Raw genomic sequence first — 13,908 nt, forward strand, 5'->3', positions numbered from 1 at the left:
AAAAGAGCACTGAAGCTGCTATCAAGAATTTGGAGATTCAGATGGGACAGATCACCAAACAGGTGGAAGAAAGGCCAAATCGAAATTTTGGGGCTAATACTGAGGTTAACCCCAGAGAAGAATGCAAGGTGGTAGAGAGTGCTAAAAATGAGATAGTTGAGTTAGACAAAGGAGAAACAGAAGAGAAAAGAGAAATAAAGAGCAAAAATACTTCTCCTTTTCCAATACATCAAGGGAAACAACTGGATTTCACAGAATTATTCAAGATGGTGGATAATGATGCACCTTGGGAGTAGATTCTACAACAAATTACGGTTTACACTAAATCTGATGAAGACGTCTCTACAAAGAAAAGACGTAGAGATGATGAGGCAAAGAAGTGTAAAACTGTTAAAAAGGAGCCATTCCCTCCAAAAGCAACAGATCCAGGAGGCTTTTCTATCCCTTGTACCATAGGGAAGAAAAGGATTAAAAAAGCTCTTCTTGATTTAGGTTCAAGTGTTAACTTGATACCTTACTCTTTACTGGAGCAAATCGGCGATGTTAATATGAAACCTGTAAAGGTTAATTTAGTTATGGCCGATGGATCTTCAAAGGAACCATGTGGGATTGCAGAGGACATCATGGTTTGTGTTGGAAAACTCCAGTTCTTGGCAGACTTTGTGGTGATGAAGATGGAGACAGAAAAGATACCTATCATTCTTGGAAGACCGTTTATGAAAACGGCCAAAGCTATCATTGATGTAAACGAAGGTATAGTGGTGCTCCAGGACCGAGAGGAGAGAGTTGTTGTAGATGTCTTTAAAGATGAGACGCAAACACAGGAGGAAGAAGCTAGTTATAAAGCTGCATTTCAAGATGCACACATGACTAGCCATAAAGATGAAAAGTCCAAGGTTACAGGTAACCATTGCTTGTTGTTTCAGGTGCATAAAGGAGAACAGATTGGAAGAAGAGAAAAAGTTCCTGATGACTAGAATAAAGGAAGACCCCAACTTGGTACACCTGTGAGAATCAAAAACAAGTTTTCGGTTGTGAAAGGCTATAAAGAGAAGGAGATGATAGAGGTAGAGTCTCCACATTCTAGAAAAATCAAAGCAGTACACAGGAAACAACTGATGAGTTGGTGGGACAAGAACATCAACTATGAAGAAGGAATTTGAACTTTACTGGGTCAAGCTAATGACGTTAAAAGAGCGATTGCTGGGAGGCAACCCAGTGATTTAAAAACTTTTGATTTTGTTTTGTAACTTTTAATTTGTGGACATTATTTTTGTAAATACTTTATTGGATATAGCATCTACTAAAGGATGCTAGGTGGTTAAGTATCTACTGAAGGATACTAAGTTTGTAACACCTACTGATGGGTGTTGGTAAGTCTGTAACACCTACTGATGGGTGTTGGTAAGAAAATTCTGCACCTACTAATGGATGTTGGTAAGATTATAACACCTACTGATGGGTGTTGGTGGATTTTGGGTCAGGCTCGTGACGTTAAACAAGCGCTACTTGGAACGCAACCTAGTTGATTGATTGTTTTTGTTTGTTTCATTGTAGTAGTATAATAGGGTTGTGCATAAGTAACCTGAGAATTGAATTGCAAGGAACCAGTGTGGGGAATGTTTAGGAGGCACGTAGGTTAAGAAAAGAAGGAGAAGAGCACTTCACGAAAGTGCCACTGAGCGGCAAGTTACCGCTGAGCGGTACTATCGCAAAGTGGGCTTTAGTTTCCCCTTAGCGGGACCCGAGCCCATTAGGGTATTTTTACCCTAAGTTGCGCAAATGCTCTCACTTTCAGGCTCTTCTCTGCACAAACACTCCCACATACCTTTTCCAAGGTTCTCCACATCTTTTACCTCTTCTCTTTTGAAAAATTTCTCTTCCACTCACTTTTTCACTAGTGTTTCATCTAAGTTTGGGGTTGGAAGAGAGCATCTTAGCTTGGAAGCATTCTCATTGCATCTAGTATCTCCACCCAAGTAAGTAAAAGCATTTTGTTCATTCTAGGGTTCTTGATTTTGAATGTGATTGTCAAAGCATGAATATTTAGGGGTTTTGATTTCTATGCATGACTACATGATATAATTGATGTTTGAACCGATTAAACTGCATGATTTTGATCTGGAAAACTGAAAATTGCATTTGGGTGGAGTTAGGACAGCTTAAAAAGAGGTTTTTCAAAACTCTGCAGAGTTACCGCTCAGGGGTAAATTGCCGCTGAGCGGCACTCTGCCAGACCTGAAATTTTTGAAAATTTGTGTTCTGGAATGTGGCACTGGTGGCGTTGAGGGGTAATTTTGACCCTCATCGGTGGTTTAGCTTCGAAAGGAGTTGTATTCTGTGTTTTACTAATGATTAACATCATGTTCTGTGGTTTTGTATCTGTGTTTGATTACAGGAATGACATCCTCTTCAGGAAAAAGATTGAAAACCATGGCAAACAAGAGAAAGGAAAAGGAATCAGAACAGCCCTTTTCTAGTAGGTTCCTCTCTCGGAAACATGAGAAGCACTTCAAGGTGGTGCAAGACAGGAGACTCTTTATGGAGAGAAAAGTTGGAATGATACCTAATTTTGCTCCTCAATTTGGAGAGCAATTGTTAGGGAATGACTGGGGAAAGCTAGCCACATATCCTGCACCTGCCAACATAGCTGTGGTAAAAGAATTCTACACCAATGCAAAGAAGATTGGTGATTATCCAGCTGAAAATTATCTGGGCTATGTCAGAGGCCATGCTATCAGGTATGATCCTGATTTTATTAATAACTTCCTGGATACTGTGTGGGCAGGTGAGCAGTGCCAGTTTGCTCTTTGCATGGAGGAAGGGGCTGATTTTGAGGATGTAGAGAGAGTACTATGTATACCTGGAGGACACTTCCAAAGGAATAAATCTGGTTCAGTGGTAAACATTAGGAGGACTGATTTGACTCCTCTTGCAAAGTATTAGATGGCATTTTCTCATGCCAACATTCAGCCATGTTCACATGTGTCAGATATTACTCTAAGCAGGGCACTCTTCATCTACTGTGCTATCAGGAACTTAAATGTTAATATTGGGCAGGTGATAGCTGATGAGATTAGTGCGTGTGCCAATACCTCAAATAACAAAGCACCCCTAGGACATCCCTCCTTAATCACTCACCTTTGCAAGATAGCTGGGGTGGACACTTCTGCTCCACCAGTTGAAAGGCCAAGAAAAGCCATTGATGAGGCCTATTACAGACAGTACTGTGGAGGTGAGGAGGCAGCTCAGCTAGTTCCACCACGCCGTGGTCGCAGAGAAAAAGGGCAAGCACAGAGCCAGACATCTGCTGAGACACATGAAGCAGAATCGTTCCAGATGAGGGACATGTACATGTCTCTTATAGGTGCTCAGTTACAGTCCATTCATAGAGGGCAGGTGGCTACTGCTGAGATGATTGTGGGGATGTATGATACACCTCCAGCTCACAGGTGGACTATGGAGGAATTCCATAATGTGGTAGCTTGGCCAGAGGAGCAGGTGCAAGGAGGAGGAGCTGAAGCAGCTAAAACTTCAGTTAGGGAGATGGAAGAAGATGAAGCTGATGATGATGATGCATTTGAAGATGATCAAGATGAGGAAGAAGAGGAAGATGCAGAGGACAGCTCAGATTGATGAGGAGTTGAGATGACATTTACTGATGAATGCTATCATGAACTTATGCTTTTGTTGGTTTAAGTGTTCTGAACTTATTTACTTTTGTTTTAGACTAGGGTTGATGTACTCTATTAGAAACCTGGTTTGTTATGATGGTTTGCTATTGATTGTGATTGTGTGATAAGTAATGCTTGATGATGATTATTGATTGATTGATGTTGAGATAGATGTGCACATTAAATGCTTATACAGGTGATTCACAAGCTTTGTGAACAAATGCAGGATATTATGATTGTGATTGTGAGATTAAGCAGGATGTGTATGTCAAATGTGAATGAGCCTATTTGTGAGGTTTTGAGCTCTAGAGTTTTTATTGATTGAATGCTATTACTTTGAAAGCATGAATGATTTTGCCCAGGTTTTCTATGATTGAATCAATTGCGTTCGGCCTGCTGCTGAGCGTTCGTCCGTAGCGTTCGTTCTCAGCGTTCGGCCTTAATGTGGAAGTTGAGCGTTTGGCCCTAGCATTCGTCCGTTCAGAATGGACGTTCGTCCAAGTTCCAAAATTGTGAAAGTGGGCGTTCGTCCAAAGTTGGTCAAGGGGCGTTCGGTCGTTCTCAATTGACGTTCGTCCAAATTCGCTCGGAAAATTGACGTTAGTCCAATTTTGGCTGGTGTTCGAGGACGCTCTGTTTTCAGCGTTCGTGACGTTTGTTCAAAAACTGTTAGGTGCTTGGAAAGTACGTTCGTACTGTAGCGTTCGTTCTGGAGAACAGTATTCGTCCAAATAAGTGTTCTATATAAGTTTAATTTTTTTAAGTGTTATTTTCTCTTGAATTGAATTCTGTGTATAAATGTGTAGAATATATGTGGTGATGTGATTTATGTGAAAAGTATGTGAATGCATGAGATATGAAATTACTGTGATAAATGTATTTTATGATGTGGACATGAAATTTTGCATCTGATCATGAAATGAGTATTATGGAGAGATTCTGGAATGTTATGACATTAGTGTGTATGTTGATGTTGAGGGTCCCGTAGTTGGAGGTTATCCTGATACTCTAATAATCATCCAGTCTCATGTAGAGAAGGATGATATATGTGGTGAGAGGAGCAGGAGGTCCTGGTCTATGTGCCGGTTTTGGACATAGTGAGGGGACTAACCTTGTGAATGATATGAAGTATGTTGAAAGTGTATTTGTAAGAAAAAGTAGAAGTCATCACAAGTGCATAACCTCCCGTGACCGCTCATCAACGCATCATCCGGATGAGCGTCTAGTAGGAATTGTGGTATGATGGTAAATGAGGATGTCTGACATAAATTTTATATGATGTTTATATCAAAGCATTTATGCATGTTTTATAACTGTTGTGTTGCATGTTAGCTCACCCTTACTTGTTTGTTTGTGCCGGAAAATCTTTTTGCGATGATCGTATAACGTAATTGTTATACGGGAGCAGATGAAGGATTGTCGCGTGATCATGTGCAAAGGAAGGAAGAGATGGAAGAACAAATTAGAAGGATTCAATATTATCTTTGTAGTCAACTCTGAGCTTAAATCTTATGTATAGATTCAAGTATGAGGTTACGGAGTGTTACCGTAAATGTATTATTACAACCTTTAAAATTTTGAATTTTAAAGGGTGAATTTTTGGGATGTTACAGAAACGAAGCAAACACTCTCTCTTCCACCCCTTTAAAGGAGGATCTTGGATGCTCAGGCTACCTCTTCACCTTTCTAGAGTTTTATCTTTCATTCTTTCATTATTATTCATCTAGTTTCACCATGAATATGGTGAACTAAACCTTGTATTGTTGTTGGGGAATCAATGTAGTCTTGTGAAACTCTCATATATGGAATTTGTTTTTACATCTTATATTTAAGACCTATGCTTTCTTTCATCATTAGTTAGGGTTTTTCCTCTTTGCTCAATGCTTGCTTTATTTAACTCATTCAATGCATGATTATTGATTTTGTCGATATGGGAACGTACGGGGAAGTCTAGATCCGGGGAATTTCTCCCAATAGTATAATTGTTGCCGTTAAGCTCTTGCACTAAAAGAACTAATTGTTAGGAATGCTAGGAATCGTATGAACTCGTAATTAGGGATAGGCCTTCTTGCAAGGTAATTTAGAGAGTGGCATTAACAATGATGAAAAGAATGTTGAATTCCTAAAGTATATGAGAGTGGATAAGATGAAATTGATAACCCCAAAAACATACTCATCCATATGTTCCATTGAAATGTTTGTATTTTGTTTTAGCCATTGATCAAATTCATGCATACATGTTTATTTTCTGTTTTGCATATTAAACTCCACTTATTTCGTTCTTAAGTCTTAAATAATCAACGAATCACATAACTAAACTAGGTCATGAGTCCTTTGGGAGAACGATACTTGGTCTTACCTTGTTTTATTACTTGATACGATTCGGTCACACTTGTCGATTGTTAAACAAGTTTGTGGCGCCGTTTTTTGGTGTTCATAAATTTGTCATCACAACGCTAAGCTTTGGTTGAACTCTTTTCCAAAAGGGAGCTTTACAGACTGGGAAGCTGTGGTGACAAAGTTCTTGAACAAATACTTCCCGCAATCCAAGGTAAACAAAGGAAAGCAAGAGATCTCATCTTTCAAGCAAGGCATGGAGGAATCACTAGGTCATGCATGGGACAGATATAAAAGCGTATTAAGAAAGACTCCCACGCATGGATTTGACGAAGTGGAAGTAGTCCTAATCTTCCTTAGAGGTCTTGGTTCACAAACCAAGATGATGCTTGACGCCTCAGCTGGAGGAAATATCAAATGGAAAACTCCAGAGGAAGCTACAGAAATAATTGAAAACATGGCTACTAATGATAATGAGCTGAACAGTGAAAGAGGAGCTCCTATTCAACAAAAAGGAGTTCTACAATTGCAAACCAATGATGTCTTGCTAGCACAGAACAAGATACTAACTCAACAATTGGAGACTCTCACAAAAACACTTGCACAATTGCCAAAAGAGTTAAAGACTGTTGCACAGGTTCAACCACAGTTGTGTGAATTATGTGGGGGTGACCATATCAATGGTCAATGTGCCTTTCCAGCAGAAGCTTTAGAGGATGTTAACTTCATGGCCAATCAATTTCCATACCGTCAGGGGAATTTCAATCAAGGGTAGAAACCACACCTAAGCATTGGTCAAGGACAAAGTGGGCAAGCTGGACAAGCTGGTGATAACAGTTGAAAAACTGTTATTTTCATGCTTAAAATTGATACTAAAAGCAACCTTTATACTTAAAAACTAGCTTGAAATCATGCCTTTTATTGATATTTTCAGAAATAAGAGAGCTGGACAGGTTTATGCTTGATTTCAGTGTTTTTGTGCAGGTTTTAAGGTGAATTTGGTGAAAGAAGTGAAGAAGGAGAGAGTTGAAATCAGAAAAGACAACAAAAAGTGCAAAAAGGAGAAGCCGAAGTCACCGCTCAGCGGCAGTTTACCGCTGAGCGGCACTCTGGAAGTCACGTGAGGTCCGCTGAGGGGCAAAATGGCCGCTGAGGGGAGAAAACGAGTCACGTACTTACCGCTGAGCGGTACTTTAATGGGCCTGGACTTAACTTTTTGTAATTTACGAATGATATATAAGCTTTAGGGTTTCCTAGGGTTAGGTATCTTTGGCAGAAACGAGGCAAACACTCTCTCTTCCACCCCTTTGAAGGAGGAGCTTGGATGCTGAGGCTTCCTCTTCACCTTTTTAGGGTTTTATCTTTCATTCTTTCATTGTTATTCATCTAGGTTCACCATGAATATGGTGAACTAAACTCTGTATGTTTGTTGGGGAATCAATGTAATCTTTTGAAACTCTCATATATGGAATCTGTTTTTACATCTTTTAATTAAGACTTATGCTTTCTTTCATCATTAGTTAGGGTTTTTTCTCTTTGCTTAATGCTTGCATTGTTTAACTCATTCGGTGCATGATTATTGGTTTTGTCGATACGGGCACGTACGGGGAAGTCTAGATCCGGGGAATTTCTCCCAATTTTATATTGGTTGTCGTTAAGCTCCTGCACTTATGAACTGATCATTAGGAATGCTAGGAATTGTATGAACTCGTGATTAGGGAGAAGCCTTCTGGAAAGGTACATTAGAGAGTGGCATTAACAATGATGATTTGAATGTTGAATTCCTAAAATATATGAGAGTGGATAAGATGAAATTGACCCCCAACAACATATTCATATCTATATTTCATTGAAAGTGTTTATCTTTTGCTTTTTGCCATTGATCAAAACTCATGCATACATGTTTATTTTCTGTCTTGCATATTAAACTCAAAATATTTCGTTTGTAAGTCTTAGTTAATCAAGAAACCACATAACTAAACTAGGCCGTGAGTCCTTTGGGAAGAACGATACTTGGTCTAACCAAGTTTATTACTTGAACGATTTGGTCACACTTGCTGATTGAAAAACAAGTTTGTGACATCATAATTTGGTGTTCATAAATTTGTCCATCAGCTGGGCAATTTAACAAGCAACAGCAACAACCAACCTTATGGCAACAAATTTCTATACTTAATGAAAGATCAATAAGGATGGAAGAAACTCTTCAGTAATTCATACAGAAAATTGAATCTACTCAAAAGAGCACTGAAGCTGCTATTAAGAACTTGGAGATTCAAATGGGTCAGATTACTAAGCAATTGGAAGAAAGGCATGACAAAAATTTTGGGGCTAATACTAAGGTTAACCCCAGGGAAGAATGTAAAGTGTTGGAGAGTGCAAATGTTGAAACAGTTAAGTTAGAAAGAGAGAAAGAAAGAGAAAAGAGAGAAAAAGAAAAAGAAGAGAGAAAAGAGAAAGAAGAGAGAAGAGAGATAAAGAGTGAAGATATTCTTCCTTTTCCAACAAATCATGAGAAACAATTTGATTTTACAGAAATATTCAAGATGGTGGATAATGATGTACCTTGGAAGGAAATATTACAGCATATTGCAGTTTATACAAAACATGAGGAAGAAGTCTCTACAAAGAAAAGACTTAGAGATAATGTGACAAAGGAGTATAAAGCTGTTAAAAAGAAGTCATTCCCTCCAAAAGCAAAAGATCCAGGAGGTTTCTCCATTCCATGCACAATAGGGAAGAAAAGGATAAAGAAGGCTTTACTTGATTTAGGATCAAGTGTTAACTTGATGTCTTATTCTTTACTTGAGCAGATTGGTGATATTGATGTGAAGCCTATAAAGATTAATTTAGTAATGGCAGATGGATCCTCAAAGAAGCCCTATGGTATAGCAGAGGATGTTATAGTTTGTGTAGGCAAACTACAGTTCTTGGTGGACTTTGTGGTGATGGAGATGGAGATTGAAAAGATACCCATTATTCTCGGAAGACCGTTTATGAAAACGGCCAATGCCATCATTGATGTGGATGAAGGTGTAGTGGTGCTCCAAGACCGAGAAGAAAGAGCTGTTGTAGATGTCTTCAAAGAAGAGAGGCAGATGCAGGAGGAAGAAGCTAGGCATAAAGCTGCATATCAAGATGTACTCTTGACTAGCCCTGAAGATGAAAAGCCCAAGGTCAAAGGTAAACATTGTTTGTTGTTTCAGGTACAGGAAGAAGAAAAGATTGGGAAAGGAAGAAAGGTCCATAATGACTGGATGAAAGAACGACTCCAACTTGGTAAACCTGTGAAATTCAAAAACAAGTTGTGGGTTGTGAAAGACTACAAAGAAAATGAGGTGATAGAGATAGAGTCTCCACATTCCAGAAGAGTCAGAAAAGTGGACCGGAAGTAGTTAATGAGTTGGTGTGATATGAACATCAACCATGAAGAAGAAAGTTGAGCTTTAGTGGGTCAAGCTAATGACGTTAAAAGAGCGATTGTTGGAAGGCATTCCAGTGATTTAAGGACAATTTTTCTTTTGATTTTATTTTGGTTTTGTAAATTTTTATCAGTTTGGACATTACTTTTGTAAATTTTTGGGCATAGCATCTACTGAAGGATGCTAGGTGGTTAAGTATCTACTGAAAGATACTAGGTTTGTTACACCTACTGATGGGTGTTGGTAAGAAAGATTTGCACCTACTGATGGGTGTTGATGGATTTTGGGTCAGGCTCGTGACGTTAAACAAGCGCTTCCTGGGAGGCAACCCAGTTGATTGATTATATTTTTGTTTGTTCTACTTTAGTTGCATAATAGGGATTTGCATGAGTAATCTGAGAATTTAATTGCAGGGAGCAAGTGAGGGGTTTGTGTAGGAGGCACTTAGGTTAAGCTAGGAAGAAGAAGAACACTTCTCGAAAGTGCCGCTGAGCGGTAGTGTCACAGAATGGGCTTAGGTTGCCCCTTAGCGGAACCCGAGCCCATTAGGGTATTTTTATACCCTAAGTCGCGCCTTGGCCTCTATTTTCAAATTCTTCTCTGCACACACACTCCTACATACTTTTCCAAAGGTTCTATACAACTTTCCCCTCATTCCTCTTGAGAAAATCTCCCTTCCACTCACTTTCTCACTAGTTTTCCATCTAAGTTTGGGGTTGGGAGAGATCATCATTGTTCTTCACAAGCCTGAAAGCATTCTCCACTCATCTAGCATCTCCACACAAGTAAGTCAAGCAATTTTCATTCTAGGGTTCTTGAGCATGAATTTGATTGTTGAAGCATGAATTTTTAGGGGTTTTGATTTCTATGCATAATTTAATGAATTAATTGATGTTTGAACCAATTGAACTAAGTGATTTTGATATGGAAGATTGAAAATTGCATGTGGGTGGAGTTAGGAAAGGTTAAAAGTGCATGTTTCAAAAATCTGCAGAATCACCGCTCAGGGGTAAATTTCCGCTGAGCGGCACTCTGACAGACCTGAGATTTTTGCTGAATTGTGTACTGGATTGCTGCACCGGTGGCGCTGAGGATTGATTTTGACCCTCAGCGGTGGTTTAGCATGGAATTAGAGTGTTGTTTTTGGTTTACTAATGCTTAACAACATGTCTTGTGGTTGTGTAATTTGTGTTGGATGTAGGAATGACATCTTCTTTAGGCAAAAGAGTGAAGACCATGACATCCAAAAGGAAAGAAAAGGAACCAGAACAACCCCACTCTAGTATATTCCTGTCTCGCAAACATGAGAAGCATTTTAAGGTGGTCCAAGATAGGAGGCTCCTTATGGAGAGGAAAGTTGGAATGATACCTAACTCTGCTCCTCAATTTGGAGAGCAATTGCTGGGAAATGATTGGGGGAAGCTAGCCACATACCCTGCACCAGCCAATATAGTTGTGGTGAAAGAATTCTACACCAATGCAAGGAAGATTAGTGGTTATCCAGCTGAGGATTACCTAGGCTATGTCAGAGGCCACACTATTAGGTATGATTATGACTCTATCAACAGCTTCTTGGGTACTGTATGAGTTGGTGAGCAGTGCCAGTTTTCTCTCTGTATGGAAGAAGGCACTGATTTTGATGATGTGGAGAGAGTTTTGTGTGTACCTAGAGGACATTTTCAGCGGAATAGAACTGGTTCTGTGGTGAACATTAGGAGGACTGACTTGAATCCTCTTGCAAAGTATTGGATGGCATTTTCTCATGCCAACATTCAGCCATGTTCTCATGTGTTAGACATCACTCTTAGCAGGGCACTCCTCCTTTACTATGCGATCAGGAACTTGAGTGTCAATATTGGACAGGTAATAGCCGATGAGATAAGGGTGTGTGCTAATACAACAAACAGTAAAGCACCCTTAGGACATCCTTCTTTGATCACACACCTTTGCAAGCTAGCTGGGGTGGATACTTCTGCTCCACCATTTGAGAGGCCAAGGGAAGCAATTGATGAGGCCTATTACAGACAATAATGTGGAGGTGAGGAGGCAGCTCAGCCAGTTCCACCACGCCGCACTCGCAGAGAAAGAGGACAAGCATAGAGTCAGGCATCTGCTGAGACACATGAAGCAAAACCTTTCCAAATGAGGGACATGTATATGTCTCTTATAGGTGCACAGTTGCAGTCTATCCACAGAGGGCAGGTGGCCACTACTGAGTTGATTGTTGGAATGTATGATACACCTCCAGAACACAGGTGGACTATGGAGGAGTTTCATAATGTGGTAGCTTGGCCAGAGGAGCAAGCCCAAGACAGTAGAGTTGGAGCAGCTGAAGCTTTAGCTATGGGGATGGATGAAGATGATGCTGATGATGATGAAGATGACACATTTGAGGATGCTGAAGATGAGGAAGAAGAGGAGGATACAGATGACAGCTCAGACTGATGAGGAGCTGAGATAGCATTTACTGATGAATGCTATCAACACTAGAGCAGGACTTATGCTTTTGTTTGGTTTTATATTTCTGAACTTATTTACTTCTGTTTTTAGAATAGGGTTTGATGTACTCAATTGGAAATTTTGTGTGTTATGATTGTTGTTTGATAAGTAATGCTTGATGATGCGTTGATGTTGATTGATGTTGAGATTGTGCACATTATATGCTTATACAGATGGTTCACAAGCTTTGTGAACAAATGCATGATGTTGTGATTGTGATTATGATACTAAGCAGGATGTGTACATGTGGAATGTGAATGAGCTTATATGCGAGGTTTTGAGCTCTAGAGTTTTTGTGATTGAATGTTATTACTTTGAAAGCATGAATGATTTTTCCCAGGTTTTCTATTTATTGAATCAATTGCTTGTTTGCATCAAATGATCAAGGCCATTTGTTGGTAACGCTTTTATTAGTAAAATGCATGTTTAGACCACAAAAGAGAGCACTATGTGTTCTATCCTTTGAACCCTTAGCCTTGAACATAATTTGGAAACCCTTTGTGAAAAGCTTTACCTTGAGTTAAGTAGAAAATATTTTGTGGTATTGTTAAATGTTCAAGTTTGGGGTTGTTGGGAAGTTATGAAAGGGAAATTGAAAGCATTGAGCTAAGAGCTTAGATCTGTGAAAAAGGAAAGAAAAAGAATAAAGAAAGAAAAAAAGAAAAAGCAAAGCTCAATGCAAAAGAAAGTTGGGAATAAATAAGAATGATTGTATCTATATGATTCTCTTAACTCAAGGGTTTTGTGATCTAGAAAAACCAATTTTCTTGTTAGCCCAGCCACACTATAAGCCATTGAAAAGTCCTTGTGATGATGCATGCTTGTGAATGTATTTGATTATGGGTAAATGGAAGGCAAAGTTAATTCATGTGACATGGTGATAGTAGAGTGAATGAGTGATTACCTTTTATACAATTGTGTGTTTGAGTGAAACACTTTATCTAGTGAGGAAAGATTCCATGAGCACATGAACATCCATGCTTAGTTGATTGATCATTCATGAAAAATAGCATTTGTTGGATATTAAGTGACTTTGTGAACACTAAAGCATGTGCATGTCTTGATTGACGTCTTTGTCATGAGCTTAATTGAAGTACTTACTTATCTTGAAAAGAGGATTTTTGAATAGAGTGAGAGAGAGAGTGATTAACATAATATTTCTCGAGGACGATTAGAACCAAACGTTTATATACTAAGTGAGCCAATTGGATGAACTGACTCACGAGTTAGACCGAACACCAACAAGCCTAGGCCGAGTACTAAAACTCTAGGCCAAAACCAATTTAGACAGACACTAAGGGATTTCAAATAAGGGTACACAACTGGATCTGGTGAAGAGACCGAACGTCAATATATATACTTAACTTTTGAATGAGTTGAACATCAAGAAAATCAGAATGCCAGTCAAAGACTGAACACCATGATGAGCGAACCCTATTGGGCTTGGACGAACGCTCTTATTATGAAGTTAGCTTACGGAAACTAGAATGAGTACCTGGTATAAGACCAAGCACTTGCTTATTACGAGCACTTGGTATAAGACTAACCACTACTAAACTTATGGAGAAAAGGGTTGATGAATGTAATAGATACCATTTTAAGTAGTGTTTAAGAACAGACGAAAATATACAAATACATATAGATATACTTAAGTTTATAACTGAATACCAAAGAACGACTACCCTTGGCCGAACGCTCATGCACAATATTACAAAATGAAGACGCTCGTTCTCAACTAGGATTCTTCCCAAATGAAATAATTCAATTCCAACCAAGTTCACTAGAAAACTGAACGGTCAAGGACCGTTCAGTGACGAACGTACACTTTCATAGGGAAATTTCATACTAGAATTCTTTATATTAATTCATTTCTCAACATCTATTTTCATAAAATCAAACATCCATATCATAGTAAATAATCATACTTCATATAGTCAAAACATATCAACAATCATACTTCATATACATTCAGTAGC

At 39.0% G+C, this 13,908-nt stretch overlaps 1 protein-coding gene across 1 annotated transcript in view; it reads right to left on the minus strand.

Annotated features, from left to right (window-relative positions):
• LOC148200601 (beta-galactosidase 15-like) overlaps nt 1-13,908 on the minus strand; it is a 65,635-nt gene that overhangs the window by 50,909 nt on the left and 818 nt on the right. The window contains exon 2 of the mRNA XM_088114497.1: nt 2,227-2,238. The gene's annotated coding sequence lies outside the window, so the exon portion shown is untranslated. The remainder of the gene's footprint in view (nt 1-2,226; nt 2,239-13,908) is intronic.

Source organism: Vigna umbellata, chromosome 4 (assembly GCF_029865625.1).
Source record: "Vigna umbellata cultivar VRB3 chromosome 4, Vumbellata_1.0, whole genome shotgun sequence".
NCBI lineage: Eukaryota > Viridiplantae > Streptophyta > Magnoliopsida > Fabales > Fabaceae > Vigna > Vigna umbellata.